A 20,252-nucleotide genomic window follows, 5' to 3' on the forward strand; every position below is an offset into this window, starting at 1 on the left:
TTTCAAAGTTGCAAAATGCAGACTATTCTAATCATCAAGCTATCAACTGGCACCACTATCCAGCCCAGTGTTTTCCAAACTGCAGGGCTGCAACTGATTAATAGGTTGTGAAATCAGTTGAGTGGGTTGTTAGTAGCCTTAAAAATGTACAGAAAATATAAAAAGGCTGTGCATGTATTAATTACAAGTATTGTTTCAGGAAACTTTCGTTGCAGAGGTATACAGATGTGTGTGTGTGTACGTGTGTGTGTGTGTGTATTCTGAGTCATAATGTAAAATGTACTTATATACTTTTTACTGTGGTTGGAATCTAAAATATTTGAATGCCATTGATCTGGCCCATATTTTTCACAGCAGACAGATGTCTTTCTAAAATTAAGATGAAGCCAGGGCCAGCTTCATGGGTGTGATACCTGTTCCATCTATCAGTGCAGTTGCACAAGGCTCTGCACTTGCAAGGGTCCACACTTGGTTTAATGCTCTTCTGTCACCATTGTAGAACTCTTAATCATTCTATCTGAGTATTTATGTGAGCAGAGAAGATCTACCAGATAGCAGTGAGCACTCACAATTGTGATCCAGCAGCAGCTGTGCCGAGCACAGCAAGCTGCATGCTCCAGCAGTTGGCCTGCTTGTCCAGCACTTGAGTAGCCTCCAGGCAGTCCAGGGCACCAAGAGGTCAAAGGGGTCAGATGGGGCTCAACCTAAGCCCAGATTCATGTCATCAACAGCAGCAGCAAAAGTATCTGCACAAGGGGTCACAGCCCCCAGAGAAAGGAGAAGCTTCACCTGGGGACAGGATGGAGGCCTATGATGGGAGGCTAGCTTGTCCGCCTTGCCTACACAAATATTAACTCTTCCACTTCTTAATCCTGAAACAGGAACTGCCAGTGTGAAAGCAGCAAGCTTTGAGAGTAAGTTTTTACAAAACAAAAGTGAACACAGGAACATCAAAATAAAGCACATCAGGGAGTTACAGGAATTCTTCAAAGCATTTAGAATCTTTGCTTTTAAAAACTGCTACAACATTGCAAAGCAAATCTCTACAGGTTTAGAAATAGAATAGAAATACTATAGTGTTAAATGAGAAAAACAAGCAAACAAACCAACCAGCCACTATTTTCACATGACACTTTAGATGAACCAATTATTAATGAAGAAAGCAATTTTAATACTAAACATTTCCTTGTAATTGAAGATACGGCAACAGAATGCATAAGTATGTGTTTTGGTTCATATACAAATCATAAAGTCACTTGTGGTTTCTTATATGACCTCTGCAAGTTTACAGGAAATGTCAGAGAAAACGTTAAAAGGCCATTGTATAAATTTACATACATAATTAAATTTAAACTTACACAAAACATATATGAAGAGTTAAATCATTTTAGAAAAATTATTACACAAAATCAGTTCTAGATGTGCTAAACAATTTATATTTTGAAATTATCAGAAAGTGATGCTTATGTTATCATAGTTTATAAAGAACTCTTAACAACTCCAGTAAGTTGTATCCACAGATCCTTCTTAAATAAACATTATCAAAAATTCTTTTTAATCTTGAATTTGTCAAGATGACATCATTTTCAATATGCTTTAAAATGAAGTTACTTAAAGTATAAATTTGATGATGTACTAGTCCATTTTCACACAGATATAAAGAATTTCCCAAGATTGGATAATTTATAAAGGCAAGAGGTTAATTGACTCCCAATTCTAAAGGGCTGGGGAGGCCTCAGGAAACTTACAATCATGGTGGAAGGGGAAGCAAACACGTCCTTCTTCACATGATGGCAGGAAAGTGAAGTGCCCAGTAAAGTGGGGAAAAGCCCCTTATAAAACCATCAGATCTCATGAGAACTCACTCACTATCACAAGAACAGCACTGGGAGACCACCCCCATGATCTAATTATCTCCCACAAGGCCCCTCCCCCAACACGTGGGGCTTATAATTTAGATTACAATTCAAGATGAGATCTGGGTGGGGACACAGAGCCAGACCATATTAGATGACTTAATAAATTTGCAAGGAAGTGAGCCAAAAACATCTTGTAAGCAGTCAAAATATTAATTTATTAAATTACTTTCTAATTCTGATTAATTTCTTGTATTTATTGATTATATAAAATTACGGCAACAAAAATATTTTTTTCAATTTGTAAGTTCGTATTGTTACTCATGTATCACTATTACTCCTATGTTTTGTAAGTAAAATATTCTTTAGGAAAAAGCTGTATACTTCAGAACTTTGGTAGGATTCTCCTCCCCACCCCCTTCAATAAGCTGGTCTTTTTTTTTTGAGATAGGGTTTCACTCTGTCACCCAGGCTGGAGTGCAGTGGTGCAATAATGGCTCCCTGCAGCCTGGAACTCCTGGGCTGAAGTGATTCTCTGACTGCAGCATCCTGAGTAGCTGGGATTATAGTCATGAGCCAGTGTGCTCAGCTGTAATGATACTTCCTGTTTTTTGAATATGAGTCCTACATTTGCATTTTGCATTAAGCCCTGCAAATTGTATAGCTGGCCTTGAATACAAAATTGCATTTAAGTCAACAAATTATACTGAGTTGCTAATTTTACCCAGAAATATGCGAATTGATCAAGAAGAAACAGACAGGGTCAACAACTTTCAAGGGTCTCACGTTCTAGGATTCTAAGTAATTTTAATATGTGGCAGAATCTAAGGATCATATAAGAAATGAAGGTTACGCGAGTGTTTACATAGCTTAATTATTTTATGATCTCCTAGGATTATTAAGTACCTTTATGGGATAATTCAAATGTTTATCGTCTAAATTCTGACTTCATAAGGAGTTTTAAGCCTGGGTCCCAGTTTCCATTCACCTGCATTCCCAGTCAATTTGCAATTGTATAGTTAGTTGTGCCAGAAAGGACAATGCCCTTATTGAGCCCTTCTCCATTACCAAGAGAATGAAGACAAATTGTAGAATAAGTCCAGATGTGGCCTCTTCTGTGCTTGTATAATATGTGTATGATATACTATTTGATACCCTTCCATTTAATGTCATCAGAAGTTTGGAAGTGTCCTCAGTCCAGTTCATGCATCACCCTAGGTCTATTCACTTTCCTTGATTTTGGCCTTGAGTGGAGCTTGTGCTCATGGAGCCCAGTCATTGCTGCCTCAGCCTTGACTGCAGGCTGCTACATTGACTGCTCCCCTAGCCTGCAAATGACTCAAGGACACACCCCAACAGCACCATACTTCAGTCTACGCTTCAAGCCTCTTGCCTCATGTTTTAGGAATCGTCTGTTGCTGCTGAGACATGAGATGTCTTGGATCCACTTGGCATCCATGTACCCACAACCTAAAACGTATAGGCAAGTTAAATATCCTTTGGAACAACCTTTACCAGTGGGGCCAGGAATTAGCAGATAAATTCTCCCTACCTTCTGTCGAATGAGGTATTCAGAGATGAAGTATCTTTGTAGAGTTTTTCTGAAGACATTCTCTGAGACCAAGCAGTCTTCTGGGAGCTATGGGCAGCTCAGTAGGGATTTTACTTCTAAATGAAATGAGTAAAATTGATTACTTAATACGTTTGCAAGAAAGTGAGCCAAAAACTTCCTGTAAGCCATCAAAATATTCTATTGATATTAAAAATTATATTAATAGAATTTCTGTTCCACTAATATAGGCTTTTGGCTCGGGCTTGGCTTTTTAGGGAATGTGGGCTGAAATATTAATATGCTACAGTGGTATTTCTGACAGGAACACTTCACAAGCAGCATAGAAACTGACTGAAAGCGAAGACTCAAGTCAGGTCGCTTGCATTTGAATCCCAGCTCCTCCATTCAGCCCCTGTGTGACATGGAGTCCGTCACTCAGTCTCCTTTTCTCCGTTTCAATCACCTCACATAAATACATTATACCTTCTTCAATTTGTGTCACAGGCTTTTCTAAGCATTCTCATATATTTACTCTCACCTATATTTGAGAATTAAGTATATAATTCTGAGAGACATGACAGAGAAGATAAAAAGGTAATTAAGATAAAACAATGAAAAGATGTTGAATTCCCAAGTGGTTGGAAATTTCAGCACTAAGTCATTAATGTTGATTTCATTTACTTCCTGCCTACCTGAGCCACGTTCAGTTCCGTGTTCTCCATCCTCATTCTAACCCCCTTTTGCAATCTGCTCATGTCTCTTCTACCTTAAGCACTCTTTCCTCCAATAAGCACTCTTTCCTCCAATATAATTACCTTCTTTCTCCCTAGCCCTGCACATTGCCAAACTCCTTTTTATTTCACAGATCTCTGTTTATATATCACTTGGGAACTCTCCTAATCTCCAGAATCAGGAGGCAGTCCCCTTGCACATATTCCCATTGTAACCAACATACTTCTTACTTCTCTATCAGAAAAGCCAGCACACTGTATTTTTTGTTTATCATTGAATCCCAACATTAATTTTTAGTTCTTGGCCCGTAGTAGGTGTTCAATAAAAACTGATAAATAAATTATAGCTTTCATTTATTTATTTTTTAAAAACAGATTTTTAGAGCAGTTTTGGTTCACTGAAAATTGAGTGAAAGGAACAGATATTTACCATATATGCCATATCTCCACACATGTATGGCTTCTCCCACCACCAACATCTGTGCCAGGGCAGTACATTTGTTAAAACTGATGAACCCACATTGGCATGTCATTATCCCCCGAAGTTCATAGTTTACATCAAGATTCACTCCTGGTGTTGTATATTCTATGGGTTTAGACAAACGTATAATGATATGTATTCACCATTGTAGTATCAAAGTAGATACAGAATAGCTCCGTTGCCATAACATTCTCTGTGATCTGCCTATTCATCCTTCCCCCAACCGCTGGCAACCACTGATCTTTATACTATCTCCATAGTTTTGTCTTTTCCAGAACGTCATGGTGCTGGAATTATGTAGTATGCAGGATTTCCAGATTGGCTTCTTTCACTCAGTAATATGCATTTAAGTTTCCTCCATGTCTTTTCATGGCTTGATAGCTCATTACTTTTTAGCGCTGAATAATATTCCGGCGTCTGGATGCACCACAGTTTTTTTTTTTATCCATTCACCTACTGAAGGACACCTTAGTTGTTTCCAAGTTTTGGCAATTATGAATAAAGCTGCTATAAATATTCCTGTGCAGGTTTTTGTGTAGACATAAGTTACCAAGGAGCATGACGCTGGACCATATGGTAAGAGTATGTTCAGTTTTGTAAGAAACTGCCAAACTGCCTTCCAAAGTGGCTGTGCCATTTTGCATCCCCACCAGCAATGAACAAGAGTGCCTCCTGCTTCCTTCCCATCCTCACCGACATTTGATATTGGTAATGTTTTGAGTTTTGGCCATTCTAATAAGTGTGTAGAGAAAAATTTTTATTTCCCATAATTCCTAATATTTATATTTTAAATATTTATATTTTCAGAGAAGGCCTATTTTGCTACAGAACAGCATACTAGTACAAGTAGAAAATTCACAAACGTGTCATGAATAGTTCAGGAATCTGCAAGGCAAGGTCTAATGAATGACATAGATAGATGCATATACTGTCACTAATGTTAATCACCCACTCAGGATTCTTAAACTAGAGTATTCATTCCCTAGAAAATAATGGGGAACAGGGCAGGCTGAGAGCAAAGGGCCCATTTCTGAAGTCTCTGAACACATATAAATACAGACAGGTCCTCAGACCGCACTGTGATATTAAACTCAGTCCATGGCAGAGTGGCCATTATTAGTGCTTAGGCCATGTGGTCCTCCATTCCAGAATATTTCAAGGAACATTCTAAGTTTTTATCAGATATGAGTTAGCTGTGCATATTGGAAATTTAATTCAAGTAAACAAAGCTTTCATGTACTCTGGCTTTGAACCAAGGTGTCAGTCACTAATGGCAGTTACATTTAAAAAGCTATCAGACCTAAAGATTTGAAACTCAGAACTAAATGTATATACTTGCACTAAGATTTTCTCTTCCTCATTGGCCTTTTATTTTGGAGGGTTTCCTCAATAACATCTTATCTCAAAATAACCTCCCTCCCTAGAATCTTCTCTAAAAAAAAGCAGCACTGGTGTTCAATGTCATTTTAAAAATCACATTATACCCTTAGGATCTTGTCATCACATTTTTTACTGGAATTGAGACATGTTCATCTTCATTATCCATTTCTCACCAGGACATAGAATAACATACAGTTCTCTGAATTAAGTAGAAAATTATTATATGTGATGTAAGCAAGTGCCTTTTTCAAAAACGATGCTTATCGGTGTAAATCAAATTATATAATTCCCCTGCTTAAAACCCTCCAATTAAAAACATTACCAAGAAGAAAACTCCAGATTCTTACTAAGTCTATAAGGGCTACATGGACCCACATGATCTGACTTCTGCCCAGCTCTGGCTTCCTTCCTCCCTTTCAGCCCTGCCCTCTGCATCTTCAATCATGCCATCTTTGCAGTTTTTTAAATACACCAAGCTTATCCTTGCTAACCCTGTGCTTGGAAAGAGCTACATGGTTAGCTCCTTCTGTATGTTTACATCTCAGTTCCAATCTCCTCTTTACCAGTGAGGTCTTCCATGGTACCCAGTTGAAATAGTGCCCACCTCTCCTCCCAGCACCACTTGCTCTCTATCACAACACCCTGCTTTAAGAAAAATCCCATTTATCATTATCTGAATTCAACTTATGCATTTATTTTTATCTACTTTCCCCTTGGTTTCCATGGATAGACATTATAATCCAGAAGATACAAATAATGTATGGTTTTCATAAGAGCAGGAATTTTGTCTCTCTTGTTCACATTCCCAGAGCCTAGAACATACATAGTAGACACGTAGGAAATATAAATGAATGGTTGACTCAGTCGAGGCCCAAAGTCCTTCCTGCATCATGGCCCACTATCTTTTCACAGAGACAGATGCAAATGATGCAGCCTCACCAAGCCACAGACTTGCTTTAGTAAAAAGCAACCCCCACCCATACACTTCCAAGAGAACCACTGTGTTACAAAATACTCCTAATGTCCCACAGTCCCAGAAACACTTGGAGACCTGAGATGATAAAAGGCTCAAAGGTACGAAAATCTTCTTCCTTCCATGTCCTGGACAGCGTCATTGCTTTGGGTTTGGAAACTATTCTTGGGAATCTCATTTGGGGTCAAGATTCAGAATGTTCATGGACTTCATGAATATGCTGTGCTTTGGGCTGTTCCTGTGGATGACACCAAGAAGTAGAACTGAGATGCAACCCTTCTCTGAAAGGAAGTTACTCACATTTTTTGGGGAACAAGATAAATTGAGGTAAACAATCAGCAGGAAGGTGTCATTACTAACATCTAAAACACTTTTTTCACATGACTTACATTCTGCCTAAAAGCATCATCAGCCTCAACTTGAGAATATTGAGAAGAAAAGCCACACAGAACAAGGTTCAAATCCCAGTTTCTCAACTGGAATGTTCTTCAAGACTCTCTGGCTCCAGAGCCCTTTCTTCTGCATCACAAAAGCCTCATACGAGTTGCTTGAATAGCAGCCATAAAGGGTTCAAGAGAGGGATCCAGGCAATCACACCACTGATCCCTTAACTCTTGACCCAGTCCCAACATATGCTCTATGCAGGTCGTGTTTCAAAGACTCCGTTGCTCTCACTTTATGTCATCGTCTTATCTGATAGACTTTTGGGCTAAGCCTGGCATCTCGAGGTTTGAAAGATTCAATGAAGACTTCACTGTTTGCAGTAGCATGTTCTTCATTATAAGAACTGTGACTTTGACCCCCAGCTCTAATTTATATTACTCCTAGTTTAATTTAAAAATTAGGTACATGTTACCGTATCATTGTATTTGTGTTTGCTATGAGCTAACAAAGTCATTGTGAAATAAAGTATAAAGAAATACAATTACATGACACAATATATGCTTATTGTGGTACATGACAAAAACCGCCACAAATTTTCATGCCTCCCTATATCCATGTCCTTTGCCGTGTGACGTCTCAGCTCCTTCCAGTAAGAGGTGAATCTCTTGATCACTTTTTGAATCTAGGCTAACTTGATGACTCACTTTGGCCAATAAAATACAGCAGAAATGATAATGTGCCAGTTCTGAATCTAGGCTCACGTTCTTGCATGTCTTTCTTTCTTTTGGACCCTTGAAATCCCCAGGTGAATAAGCCCAGATTGGCTTGGAGGTTGAGAGACATGTGGGCCATTGGTCCCACTGTCCCAGGCAACAGCCAGCCATATCCCAGAAGCTGAGATGCCCAGTTGATCTGCCACTGACTCGTGATTCCTGAGGCAGCCCAGCTAAAACAAGAAGAACCACTATGCTGATTGCAGCCTAAATAAGCTGAATAAATGGCTGTTTTCTCAAACAACTAAGTAAGTAAGGGCTTCCCGATACATCTATATTCACGAAAGCTATTCATATATGCAACACTGTAGTAAGTGACTTACTTATATAATCTCAGCCTTCAAGTTTAATACCATCTTCATTTTATACCTGACCCTTACAGCGGTTTAGTGACTTACATTTTCTCTTCTCCTATATAAAGTAAACATATCTATTGTACTGTCACTATAGGAAATGTTAGTTAGAGCTCCTTAGCCGTGAGATTTATATTTTTGTTGTTATACTAACATATAAACCCCTTCCCATTTGGCCTCCAACTAAGCAGACTAAAAATGTAAAGCTTGAAAACAATTTTTACAAAATCTTCTTCATATTTTTTGCTTAAAAGGCAACCTTAGAACATTGAAAGGAAGAAAGAAGCTCAAGTTACACAGAAGAGCCAGCTTATCAGGGGAGGTTTGCCCATATCCTGACAGACTTTGATAAAGTGCTGAGGAAACCATGTGCCCTCTGAAAAATCCAACCTGGCCCCGTTTGCCTTAACATCCCCAAAGGTTGCTCTGTAGATCACTCGTCAGAGAGCCTTTGATAATACAAATTACTCGCTTGCAAATTTAAGGGATAGCGTGTCTTGAGAATGTCTTTGAAGGTACACAAATGAATGCTCTGTTTTTCTCACTACAAAACTCAGACAGAACCAAGTCATGGGCCAAATTCTGTTTACTCTACTTGTCTTTGTCAACGAAGCATCCTTCCCCAGGGGACTGATATAAATCAGCCTTCCTAGTATCAGTGTGTTACAACTTCCTGCAAGGGTGGGAAAAAGGAGTATCCTCTCATGTTGGCTCTGCAATTCACAACCTGTAAGACTCAAGATCTCCAGCAAAAAAGACAGTTCAGGCAGTCCAGCGGTTGGCTGAAGGTTGTATTATTTCAGGATGTTAATAAGGTGAGACAGAAGAGAAAGTTGCTCAACAAGCACATCTGTGTTCCAGAAGGAGAAATGTAAAGTCATGAATTAAAATATGTAATTACAACATTTCTACTTGATATCCAAAGAAAATAAAATGCATTTAATTTTTCTCTCACCTTGACTCCAGTTTTTGTTCTGCTTCTTGTTACTCCCAAGTATTTTATACAGTTTATCAACACCTTCTGTCCCCAAGGGGGGTGTGTGCCTGTGTGTGTGTATGAGTTTAAGTGCACACATACAGAGGTAATGGGCTTTGGGGACAATAAAGGCAGGAATGGGTGTAGCCAAAGAACGAGAGGAGAATGGACCCATTAAAGTCAAGGAAAATGAAAAGCTGTTTGACAGTAAAATATATTCATAAATGGATAACAAATTAAATTTGTGAGCCCTAGGAAAGACTCAAAATTATAATAGGCCACATTAAATTTGATTATTGGAACCTTTCAAAAGAACCCTTCTTATATGCCCCAGTTCCTACAATGACAGTTCCAATTCAATTTATTAAATGATCACTCTATAGGATTGGCCCTCAGCCCAACTGACACCTGCTTCATCTCTGCTTTCTGGTGTTGAATATGAATGTTCTTCATTTATTGTACCTTGTTTATTAAACTAACCTTCTGACATTTCACCAGTGCTCATTAGGGTAAAAGTCTGTCTCCTACTCAGAAAGGGTAGCTTTGTGTTAGATGAGACTCAGGCTGGTTGGGTTCAGCTGTGGGGCTCCTTAACAATTGTGGGAGGGAAGCAGTGGGTCTGAAAGTTCTGGTGGGAGACGATACTGAAATGTGGGCAAAGGAGACACTAAAAATTACCCTTCTGGTCTGTTTTGCAAACTATTTGTATGGTCTCTTTTAAAAGGAAAAATTTTACATTTTAGGATTTTCAGTGTTTTATCATTTTACTTAATTATAAAAATTCTTATAGGTACTGAACACATGTACACACCTGTAGTACAACTCTAAATCCCAAAGAAATAGGCTATACTAACTATAAATTCAAATTAGCAAAAGTAATCTAATAAGGATGGCTTTGTTTTCCTGAAACAGAGTCATCTAGATTGATTTAATAAGACAAATACATTTGCATGCTTTATGTCTCATTTTTTGGACTTGATTCTTTTGCTTTTGATAAGGTATTATTTAAGACATTATTGTAATTTTTCTTTAAAAAATTAACTCATTTTAAACCAATTAGGTTCATGGGCCATTTAAAACTGTGTTTCAAAATGCAATACTAGCAGGAAAAAACCCATTGAATTCCATTGAATAAGAAGTTTTCTACTGCCTTTTTATAACTACCTGTACTGTCCCCTTATGAATTGCTCCATGTGCTTGAGTGCAAAGATGGGTGCGAACTAACATGTTTGCTAGCCACAGGGTCTTGACGCTGACCACTATGACTGAGTCTTTTTGAACAAGGCATGACTAGGCTGCCAATTGCTGAGGGTATTCAATTTCTTCACTATTCAGTTTCCTCATTTAAATTGTGAATTCTGCTTCTACTCATCATGCTATGATGCCTTTTGGTCTTCAGTAGTGCTAAAGGGATAGAAACACAAATGCAAATTCAGACATAGAAACTGAGTAGCAGAGCTCAATTGCAAGGTAATTGTTTTATGTCCAGAATTGCTTGTAGTAATGTATAAAATTACAAAGCCAAAACTACCACAGAAATTCTGCATGTCAGAGAACACATCCACGTTTGCACAACATCTTCCTAGTTTATTGTTTTGCCTGGGACTATTTGACCTTGTTAATAGATTCGTCTAAGCACAGTTAATAAAATAACTTTTTGGCACTCAGAAATGTACTGTAGAGGGCTCTTATAATGGGACTATGGGACTGTGGAGAGATAAGCCTTATAAAAGCATCTGAGCATCATAGGCAAAAAGATTTTCTTTTTGCTAAGGTGTGCTCCTAATTGAATTTTACTTTTCTGCTTTAGCTAACAAAGTTTTTTTTTTTATGTAATGACTTAAAAATATATCATTACTTTTAACTTAACATATGTGCAAACCAACATTCATAGTTTCAAGTTTATGTGTTTCTGGTCAAGCCAGAGACTGCTCCCTTGCAGCATTTTAATACCTCTGGTGGAAAAAATATATATATATCTTTTCTTGTTTGATACAGAAAAGAGAAAAGAACAAGATTAAATAAAAATGTTTTATGCCCCTTTAAAAAAGTTAACCTGAAAACTCAAAAGTTTATTTTGATTTCTGTTGGATAGAGACAATCACCCAAGGGATAGTTTTGCCAACAAGGGCACCAGAAATTTCTATTAAGTACCTTATTTCATGAGGTACTTCATTTAATTCCTGAAGACAGATTTCCAGTCTGTACAAGTACCAACACATATGTATCCATACTTTCCGCACAGCTTGCTGAAACTTAGGTGTCAAAGTCTCCCCCAAGAGATTACTCTTCTGTGAGGGAATATGCGGACTTGCTAGTCCATGGGCCATTGTTTCCTAGCACTAAGCTGAAATGATTCTGCCAACCGGGACCCCAAGGATATCAGAGATTTCATCATCTGTTGCCTGGCTGAGCTGCTCAAGGTCATTGACTAACTTAATGGCTCAGAAGATTATTGCAATCCTGAAGGAAACATTCCAGGACAAGTCATTCCTATTTATAGAAATAGTTTTAAAATGTTCCCAATAGAATGGCAATCATTAAAAAGTCAGGAAACAACAGGTGCTGGAGAGGATGTGGAGAAATAGGAACACTTTTGCACTGTTGATGGGATTGTAAACTAGTTCAACCATTGTGGAAAACAGTATGGCGATTCCTCAGGGATCTAGAACTAGAAACACCATATGACCCAGCCATCCCATTACTGGGTATATACCCAAAGGATTATAAATCATGCTGCTATAAAGACACATGCACACGTATGTTTATTGCAGCACTATTCACAATAGCAAAGACTTGAAATCAACCCAAATGTCCATCAGTGACAGACTGGATTAAGAAAATGTGGCATATATACACCATGGATTACTATACAGCCATAAAAAAGGATGAGTTCGTGTCCTTTGTAGGGACATGGATGCAGCTGGAAACCATCATTCTCAGCGAACTATCGCAAGGACAGAAAACCAAACACCGCATGTTCTCACTCATAGGTGGGAATTGAACAATGAGATCACTTGGACACAGGAAGGGGAACATCACACACTGGGGCCTATTGTGGGGAGGGGGGAGGGAGGAGGGATGGCATTGGGAGTTATAACTGATGTAAACGACGAGTTGATGGGTGCTGACAAGTTGCCGGGTACAGCACACCAATATGGCACATGTATACACATGTAAGAAACCTGCACGTTGTGCACATGTACCCTAGAACTTAAAGTATAATAAAAATAAATAAATAAATAAATAAAAATAACAAAATAAAAAAATAAAAAAAAGAAAATATGCTTCAAAACAAACAAACAAAAAAAAAGTTCCCAATAAACTCTTTACTCTGTCTACTTGACTTAAAATGTAATACTATTGCTCAAGTATTTACATATATATAAATTTGTGTGTTTGTATCTGGATAGGTAATGATTTGCACTTTATGAACAAATCTTTGGTTTGCTTCTTAGAAATACATACTCATCATTCTACCAAAAGCCCCCTAAAATTTATTTTTTAAAAAAATTGTGGCAGAGCCAGCTAGTTGTCCTCTACTACTCATTTTCACCTTTTCTGGTAATATAATTTTCAGCAGACACAAGACTGTCCTAAATAAAGAACATGTTGCCATGTTACCCTGCCTCCCTTGCAGCTAAGTGTAGTCATGTTACTAAGTCCTGGTCAATGAGAAGTAAGCAAAAATGTTAGAGCAACTTCTGGGACCCTCATATGAGAGTTGGCTGACACATGCTCTTTGCCTTTTCAATGCTTCACCCTTCCTGCTGCCTGGAAACAGATGCCACCTTGGACTATGATAATGAGACCACACTATACAGGTAACAGCATGGTGAACTATTTTCTGAGGATTTCCAGGAGCAGATCCCCCTTACCCACCCGGTGCTGCTTTTTTCCACTCTTTTACACGAGAGAAACCCACTCATTTTTCTTGAGCTATTTTGTTTAAGATTGTTAATTTTGGATTTTTCTGTTCCTTACATACAAACCTAAAATTACAGAATGCAATTTGGTATGAAGCAAATTACTTAACTCCCCTCTTCCCCCACCCACCGCCCTCACTCTGTCACCCAGGCTGGAGTGCAGTGGCACAATCACAGCTCACTGCAGCCTCGTCCTTCTGGGCTCAAGTGATCCTCCCACCTCAGTCTCCTAAGTACAGGCACGTACCACTACATCTGACTATTTTTTAAAAAATTTTTTATAGAGACAGGATCTCACTATGTTGCCATAGCACTGATATGGATGATCACACAAAGATATACTAACATATAAAAAGAGAGATTACATCTATGCATGAACAATAAAGAATTTATAGCGCATGCATATTAAAGCTAGGTAGATCATTAGATAGAGAACAGAGAAAGAAACTGTGTTCCAAATCTGCACAGGATAGGGTGAGGGAAGGTCAAATGTTAAGAGCTGTTTGAACAGCTTGGTGGACTAAAATGAGATAATCCAGACCCATAGTCTCTTGGGAATAAGCTTAGAGGTTGAAAGGAAAGAGCAGACGGAGGGGGCTTTGAGAAAGTATGTGGATCAGGCTGACAGCAGCCCAGCTCACTTTCCACGGAGCTGACTCAGCCTGCCCTGCTCCACCCTAACCTCTGACCTCCTGTGCAGTCGCACAGGGAGGAAAGCCCTGGGCAACTGTACTTCTTGTTCCTCTAATGCCCTTACTGCAAAAATAACCTCCAGCTGCTCCAGTAGTGCTAGAGGCCGTGGGGAAGAACCCGACTCCACTCTCAGAGCCCTTAGAGGGAAAGGCAGCCCACTCAAGCAAGCATCTGATGCCTGAAGATTCCTCTTCTTTCTCTGAGTGTGGCAGCTGCAGCAAGAAAGGAGACCAACATGAGACTTGGTAAACACATAGGAATGGCAGCAGAGGAGGTAGCCATTCCTGGGGGCCCAGGCTTCCCCCGGGAGGGTGTGAAATTGATATGGGCATCGAGCTAAAAAAGTCCCTGGAAAGCCCCCACCTATGGGGAGGTTGGGATGAAGCTGGAGCAGGCTTCTATCTCTCCCAGAGTCAACACCAGGAAGGGACAGCTGGTGTGACCTGGGCATGATAACAGGAAACAAAGCTGAAACTAAAGAAGCAGGAACTGGAGCCTAGAAATGTCAAATAAGTGTAGAGAAGTCACAGGGTCCACTGGAGACTTCGGTGGGATACAGGAAGGGCTAAGCAATTGTCCAGATAATCCAGACGAAATACAGGTGTTTACAATTCTGAGCTATTTCAAGGTCAAAGAAGTTTATAGAAGTTGATTCAAGTCTCTGTCTCATGATTTTCTTAATGGGGCTCGGATATATTCCTCTCTGCAGGAGTGACACATGTGTGTGCTCCAGCACGTCTTTTTAATATGGGAGACTCCTCCAGTTTTGGTTCTCTAGTCTCTCATGCTAAGGACATACATTCTGGCAACTCTCTACATTTCTCCAGCCGATAGTCCCCTACCCACTAATTTGTGCACTGCTTCTGTGGAAGTGGCCAGTGCGTTTCTGCCTGGTAGGCAGAGGAGTACTCAAAAAGCAGAGGGTGATGCAAGGCCACCCAGCAAGGTGTTGGCAGAGTGCCTGATTCGGGGTTCCTGCGTCAGCCTGATAAGCCCTCCGAAGCACCACGCTGTCACTGGAGGGTAGGGCTGGGGTTGTTGAGGTCAGGGATGATGCTGATGCAAATGCTGTTAACCAGACTCAGCCGGTTTTTACACGAATTCATCTAAGTATCTAGAGACTTGATTGTCTTTTCTCTCCTCTCTCCTCCTCTGTTTGGTCAGCTTGTAGCTTTGAGGCACCAGGCCACCTGAGCACATTCTTTTAGATTCGCTCCAACAAAGATATTGAAGAGATCCCTCATCCAATGCTATACAATATCAGATCATTTATCTGTCCACTCCTTACCCCAAACTAAACTCTCTCAAGTTTTCTGAAATAAAAAAAATACATTTACCAAACACATGCATCATAGGTATCATGAGTGCAATGAGATGAAGAAGATGCAATGGCTATCTTCAAGGAGCTCACATTCTATTCGGAGAGAACACACATGTATGCACATCCACACATGCACAAAGTAACTGTTCAAAGACAACAACCAAAGCGACGCAACCAAGGCTTCGTGTGTCATTTTTCCAAGTGGATGGACAGGGATGGCTGTATTATTTAAACAAGGCAGAGAACTTCAGCCTGTGGCGTAGAGGAGGAAAGACAGCAGTAATCAAAAAGGACTGTGATAGGCTAATGTCGAATTGTATCCCCCCAAATTCATGTTGACGTCCTGACCCCCTGTATCTCAGAACATGCCCTTATTGGGAGACGGGGTCTTTACAGAGGTAATCAAGTTAAAATTGAGTTCATTAAAATGGGCCTAATCCAATATGACTGGTTGGGGAAATCTGCGAAGAGACACATCCAGAAAGAAGATGGCCTTCTACAAGCCAAGAAGAAAGGCCTTGGGTGGATCCTTCCCTCACAGCCCTCCATAGAAACCAAACTTGCCGACACCTTCATTTCAGACTTCTAGCTTCCAGACTCCTGAGATGATACCTCATTATTCAAGTCACCCAGTCTGTGATAGATCACAGCAGCCTGAGGAAGCTAATATGGCTTGACACCAGGGTTAGCTCTGAGAAAGCAGAGGAGGATGGGGAAAGGCTTAACGTTGGAGAAACAGGACAAACAAAATAAACCCATCCAAATGCCAAGTATATTCTGAGAAAACAAGTTTACCTGAAGCGAAGCGTTTATGTGGGAAAGTGGTCGAGCATAACGTGTCTGTAAGGAGTCCTCAGGTCTGTGCGAGCTAGGCTGTGTTCCAGGCTGAGGAGTTTACGATGCGTTCTAAAGGCAGAGGGGAACTGTGGTGGCACTCAGAAGCATGTCATAAGACACAGGGTGTGTGAAGACGATGGCGAGCAAGAGGATTGAGAGACGAGCATGGAGAAAGGACGCTCAGTCACAAAAGTAGTTCTCAAGCTTGGCTGCAAACTAGAGCCACCTGAGGTGACAGGCTGACACCAGCCCCCACGATTTTCCAGGCCTTAATCCTGGGAACCTGTGAATGTTTGTTTATGTGGCCAGAGACTTTGCTGATGTCGTTTAGGATCTTGAGAGGAGGAGAGTACCCCAGGTTATCCAGGTGGACCCTAAATGTAATCACAAGTGTCCCTCTAGAGGGAGGCAGAAGGAGATGTGACTTACCCCAGAGGAAGAAGGCCGAGTGACAAGGGAAGTAGGGGGAGAAAAGGCAACAAGATGGGGCTATGAACAAGAATGGGGAAAGAAAGCAAACACATTCTCCACTAGAGCTTCCGGAGGACAACACCTTAATTTCAGCCCAGTGAAACCCATTTTGGACTTCTGGTCTACAGAACTACAACCATAGGAAAATAAATTTGTGTTCTTTTAAGCCAGTGAGTTGGTGGTAAACTGCTACAACAGCCATAGAAAGCTAACACACCTGGGGAGACTTACAAACATCTGTGGCCTCGACCCAATCTTGGAGGGGCTGAATCTGTTCTGAGAGTGAAGTCCAGGCTGTAATGTCTCCCAGGTGTGTGGCAAGGTCAAGGACCTTAGGAGGCTGCAGTCCAAGTGTGAGGCCACAGGAGCCCGACCAGTGGGAACAGCCAGAGAGAGGAAGAAAGGAATGCAAAAGGTATCACGAACAACACACTGGGACCAGGAACTAATCGGTTACTTCATTTAGGGAAAAAAAGCAAGAGTCGAAAATGAAATGGACTCAGACTCTGTATCTGGAGAGCACCAGACCTTTCATACTGGGGAGGAAGGGCAGGTAAGCTGAGGCGGAGGTGGGCCTGATTTTAATTGTCTGTCTGGGGTTGTCCAGCAGGCAGTTGTAGAAACATGAGGTGAGAGCTGCAGGCCTGAAGGTAACATTGGAGCATCATCAGCAGAAATGGAAGTTGAAGCTTGACCATGAGTGAGATTTCCAAGGGAGTTTTAAAATGAGAAAATGAGAGTGAGGAAGAACAGAACCAGGCTTCACATACCATTGTAAAGAATGAGATGAGTAAGCAGACGGAAGCAATAATCAGAGAGGCAGAGAAGTACGACAGAAAAGCTCGGTGCATGTGTGGGGAGGGAGACGACAAAGCCACATGCTACAGAGAAGGTCAAGAGAAGGATGACTAAGAAATGATGGCAGATTAGAGGCCATCGGTGACCTTTGAGAAAGCAGTTTCCCTGTTGTAAAGAGGTGGGGACCGATATCAGATGACTGGTCTATGGGAGAGAGTGGGTGGCGAGAATGTGGAAGCAACAGTAGAGGCTACCTTTTGGGTCCCCGGGGAATGAAAGCAAACTGAGGAATGAAGTGACAGCCTAGCAAACTAGACACAGAGCTTAGCGGCATGGGCTTTACAGTCAGACAGACCTGAGCTACCCCCAACTCCTCCACTGTGGTACCTTGAACAACTCTTTAACCTTGCATAGACTCAGTTACCTTGTTCATAAGATGGCACAATAATTAATGCCCACACCAAAGTGTTGTGAGAGTTAGATGAAATACAATAGGTAAATTGCCTATTTTTGCTGCCTGGCACATAGTAAGTTCCCCAAACTGATATAGAAATGAATGGATAGATAGAGGCAGGGATGTATAAGAGCTCCGGAATCCCAGTTTCCTATAAAATGGGTTGCCAGGTAAAATACAGTATTCAGTCAAATTTTAACTTCAAAACAGAAATAATTTTTAGGATAAGTGTGTTCCAAATATTGCATGGACCAAACATATTAAAAAATTCTCTGTTACTTGTATCCATTTTCTAATGCTGCTGTAGCAAATTATCACAAACTTAGTGGCTTTAACACAACACAGTTATTGCCTTACAGTTCTGTAGTCCAGAAGTCTACTATGCATCTCACTGCATAAAATCAAGGTGTCAACAGGGCAGGCCCCCATTCCTTCCTGGAGGTCCTAGCAGACAATGTGTATTCTTGCCTTTTCCCACTTCTGGGGCCACCCACACTCTTCGGTTCATGCCCTCTTCCTCATCATCAAAGCCAGCAATGTTACATCTCTCTGCTCCTTCTTCCTCAGTCAGATCTCTCTGTGATTGCAGTTGGCAAAGATTGTCCACTTTTAAGACCTTATTTGATTAGATTGGGCCCACCTGGATAATCCAGGCAATTCTCCCCATTTCAAGGTTCATATATTTAATCACATCTGAAAGTCTCTTTTGCCAAGTAACATAATACAGTCACAGGTTCCAAGGATTAGAACGTAAACATCTTTTGTGGAATATTATTCTGCCTACAATATTGTTTATACAAAATTCAAATTTAGCTAGGTAACCAGTTGTCTCTTTGCTAAATCTGGTAACCCTACCTATAAAACTTTGATTATGTGAAAGGAAAAATACTAATTTTCCCTTTCGACAGAGTCTCAACTATACCTTTTATTAATTATTTCCATTCTGTGACTCCTCCATATGCATCTTCCTCTATGCTGTGTTATGTGTGTTTGTGTTTCAAATTTTTTTTTTTTAAATAAAATTTGAACCTTGAACTCCCAGGCTCATGTGATCCCTCCACCTCAGCATCTCAAGCCTCAACTATACCTTTTATTAATTCTTATTTCCATTCTCTGATTCCTCCATATGCATCTCCCTTTATGCTGTATTATGTGTATTTGTGTTTCAAATTTCATTTTAAAAAAATAAAATTTGAACCTTGAACGCCCAGGCTCATGTGATCCCCCCACCTCAGCCTCTCAAGCAGCTGGCACTGCAGGCATGCACCACTGTGCCTCATTAATTTTTTCTTTTTGTTTGTAGAGATGGGGTTTAGCTATATTGCCCAGGCTGGTCTCAAATTCCTGGCCTCAAGGAATCCTCCCACTTCAATCTCCCAAAGCACTGGGATTACAAGCATGAGTCACCACACCTGGCCTAACGTTGCACATTTTATGGAGGTCTGTAGCTGTTTGTAAAATGCATATGTGTGTGTAAAGAGAAATTCTGTATCTTGACTTTTGTTAAGTCTAAACGAGATTTAGACATATAATCAGAATTAGGAAGGGAAAACAGAAACCACTCTAGGTATTTCAGGCAGGAAAAGAATTTAATACAAGGAATTGGATGCATACAAAACTCCTGTAAGGGCTATGAAAGGTCAAGGGTGAAAGGTCAGGGAAAGAAGTTCAGCGAAAGCCACAAACTTTCAAATTTGCTGCTAGCTTTCAGAGACAGAAGGTTTCAGGGACTACAGGAAACTGCCAGTGATGGTATCATCTGCTTCTAACACTGACGTTGATGATTCACAGGGAGATGTCAGGGAGCCAATACAAAATCTGGTATTTGCTGAAACCCACACGTTTGCTCTCTTCTGCAGAGTAGCATTATGTGGCTTCTACCTCTCTTGTGCCTTCTTAATCTCGTGTCAATATATGACCTGGAACTCTGTTGGCAAGGATGCTGGAAAATGTGGTTTCCAGGCATCCAGCCCCCAACAATAAAAGGGAAGAAGGTAACAGAGAAGCTGGCAGATACAGCTAAAGAAAGAAATAACTCCAAAGGCTGGAAGGGAGAAAACTTTTGCCAAAGGAAAAGGTAAAAAAATTACCCATGCATAGATTCTTGATTATTGTAAAATATCTCCCACTCTAAGTCTTCTGTACCGTATGCAACTTCTCTTTTAAGGTGACACTTTCAGCCGGGCAATCCCAGCACTTTGGGAGGCTGAGGCAGGAGGATCACTTCAGTTCAAGAGTTCAAGATGAGCCTGGGAAATCTGGTGAAACCCCATCTCTATAAAAAATACAAAAC

Source organism: Theropithecus gelada, chromosome 6 (genome assembly GCF_003255815.1).
Source record: "Theropithecus gelada isolate Dixy chromosome 6, Tgel_1.0, whole genome shotgun sequence".
Taxonomy (NCBI): domain Eukaryota; kingdom Metazoa; phylum Chordata; class Mammalia; order Primates; family Cercopithecidae; genus Theropithecus; species Theropithecus gelada.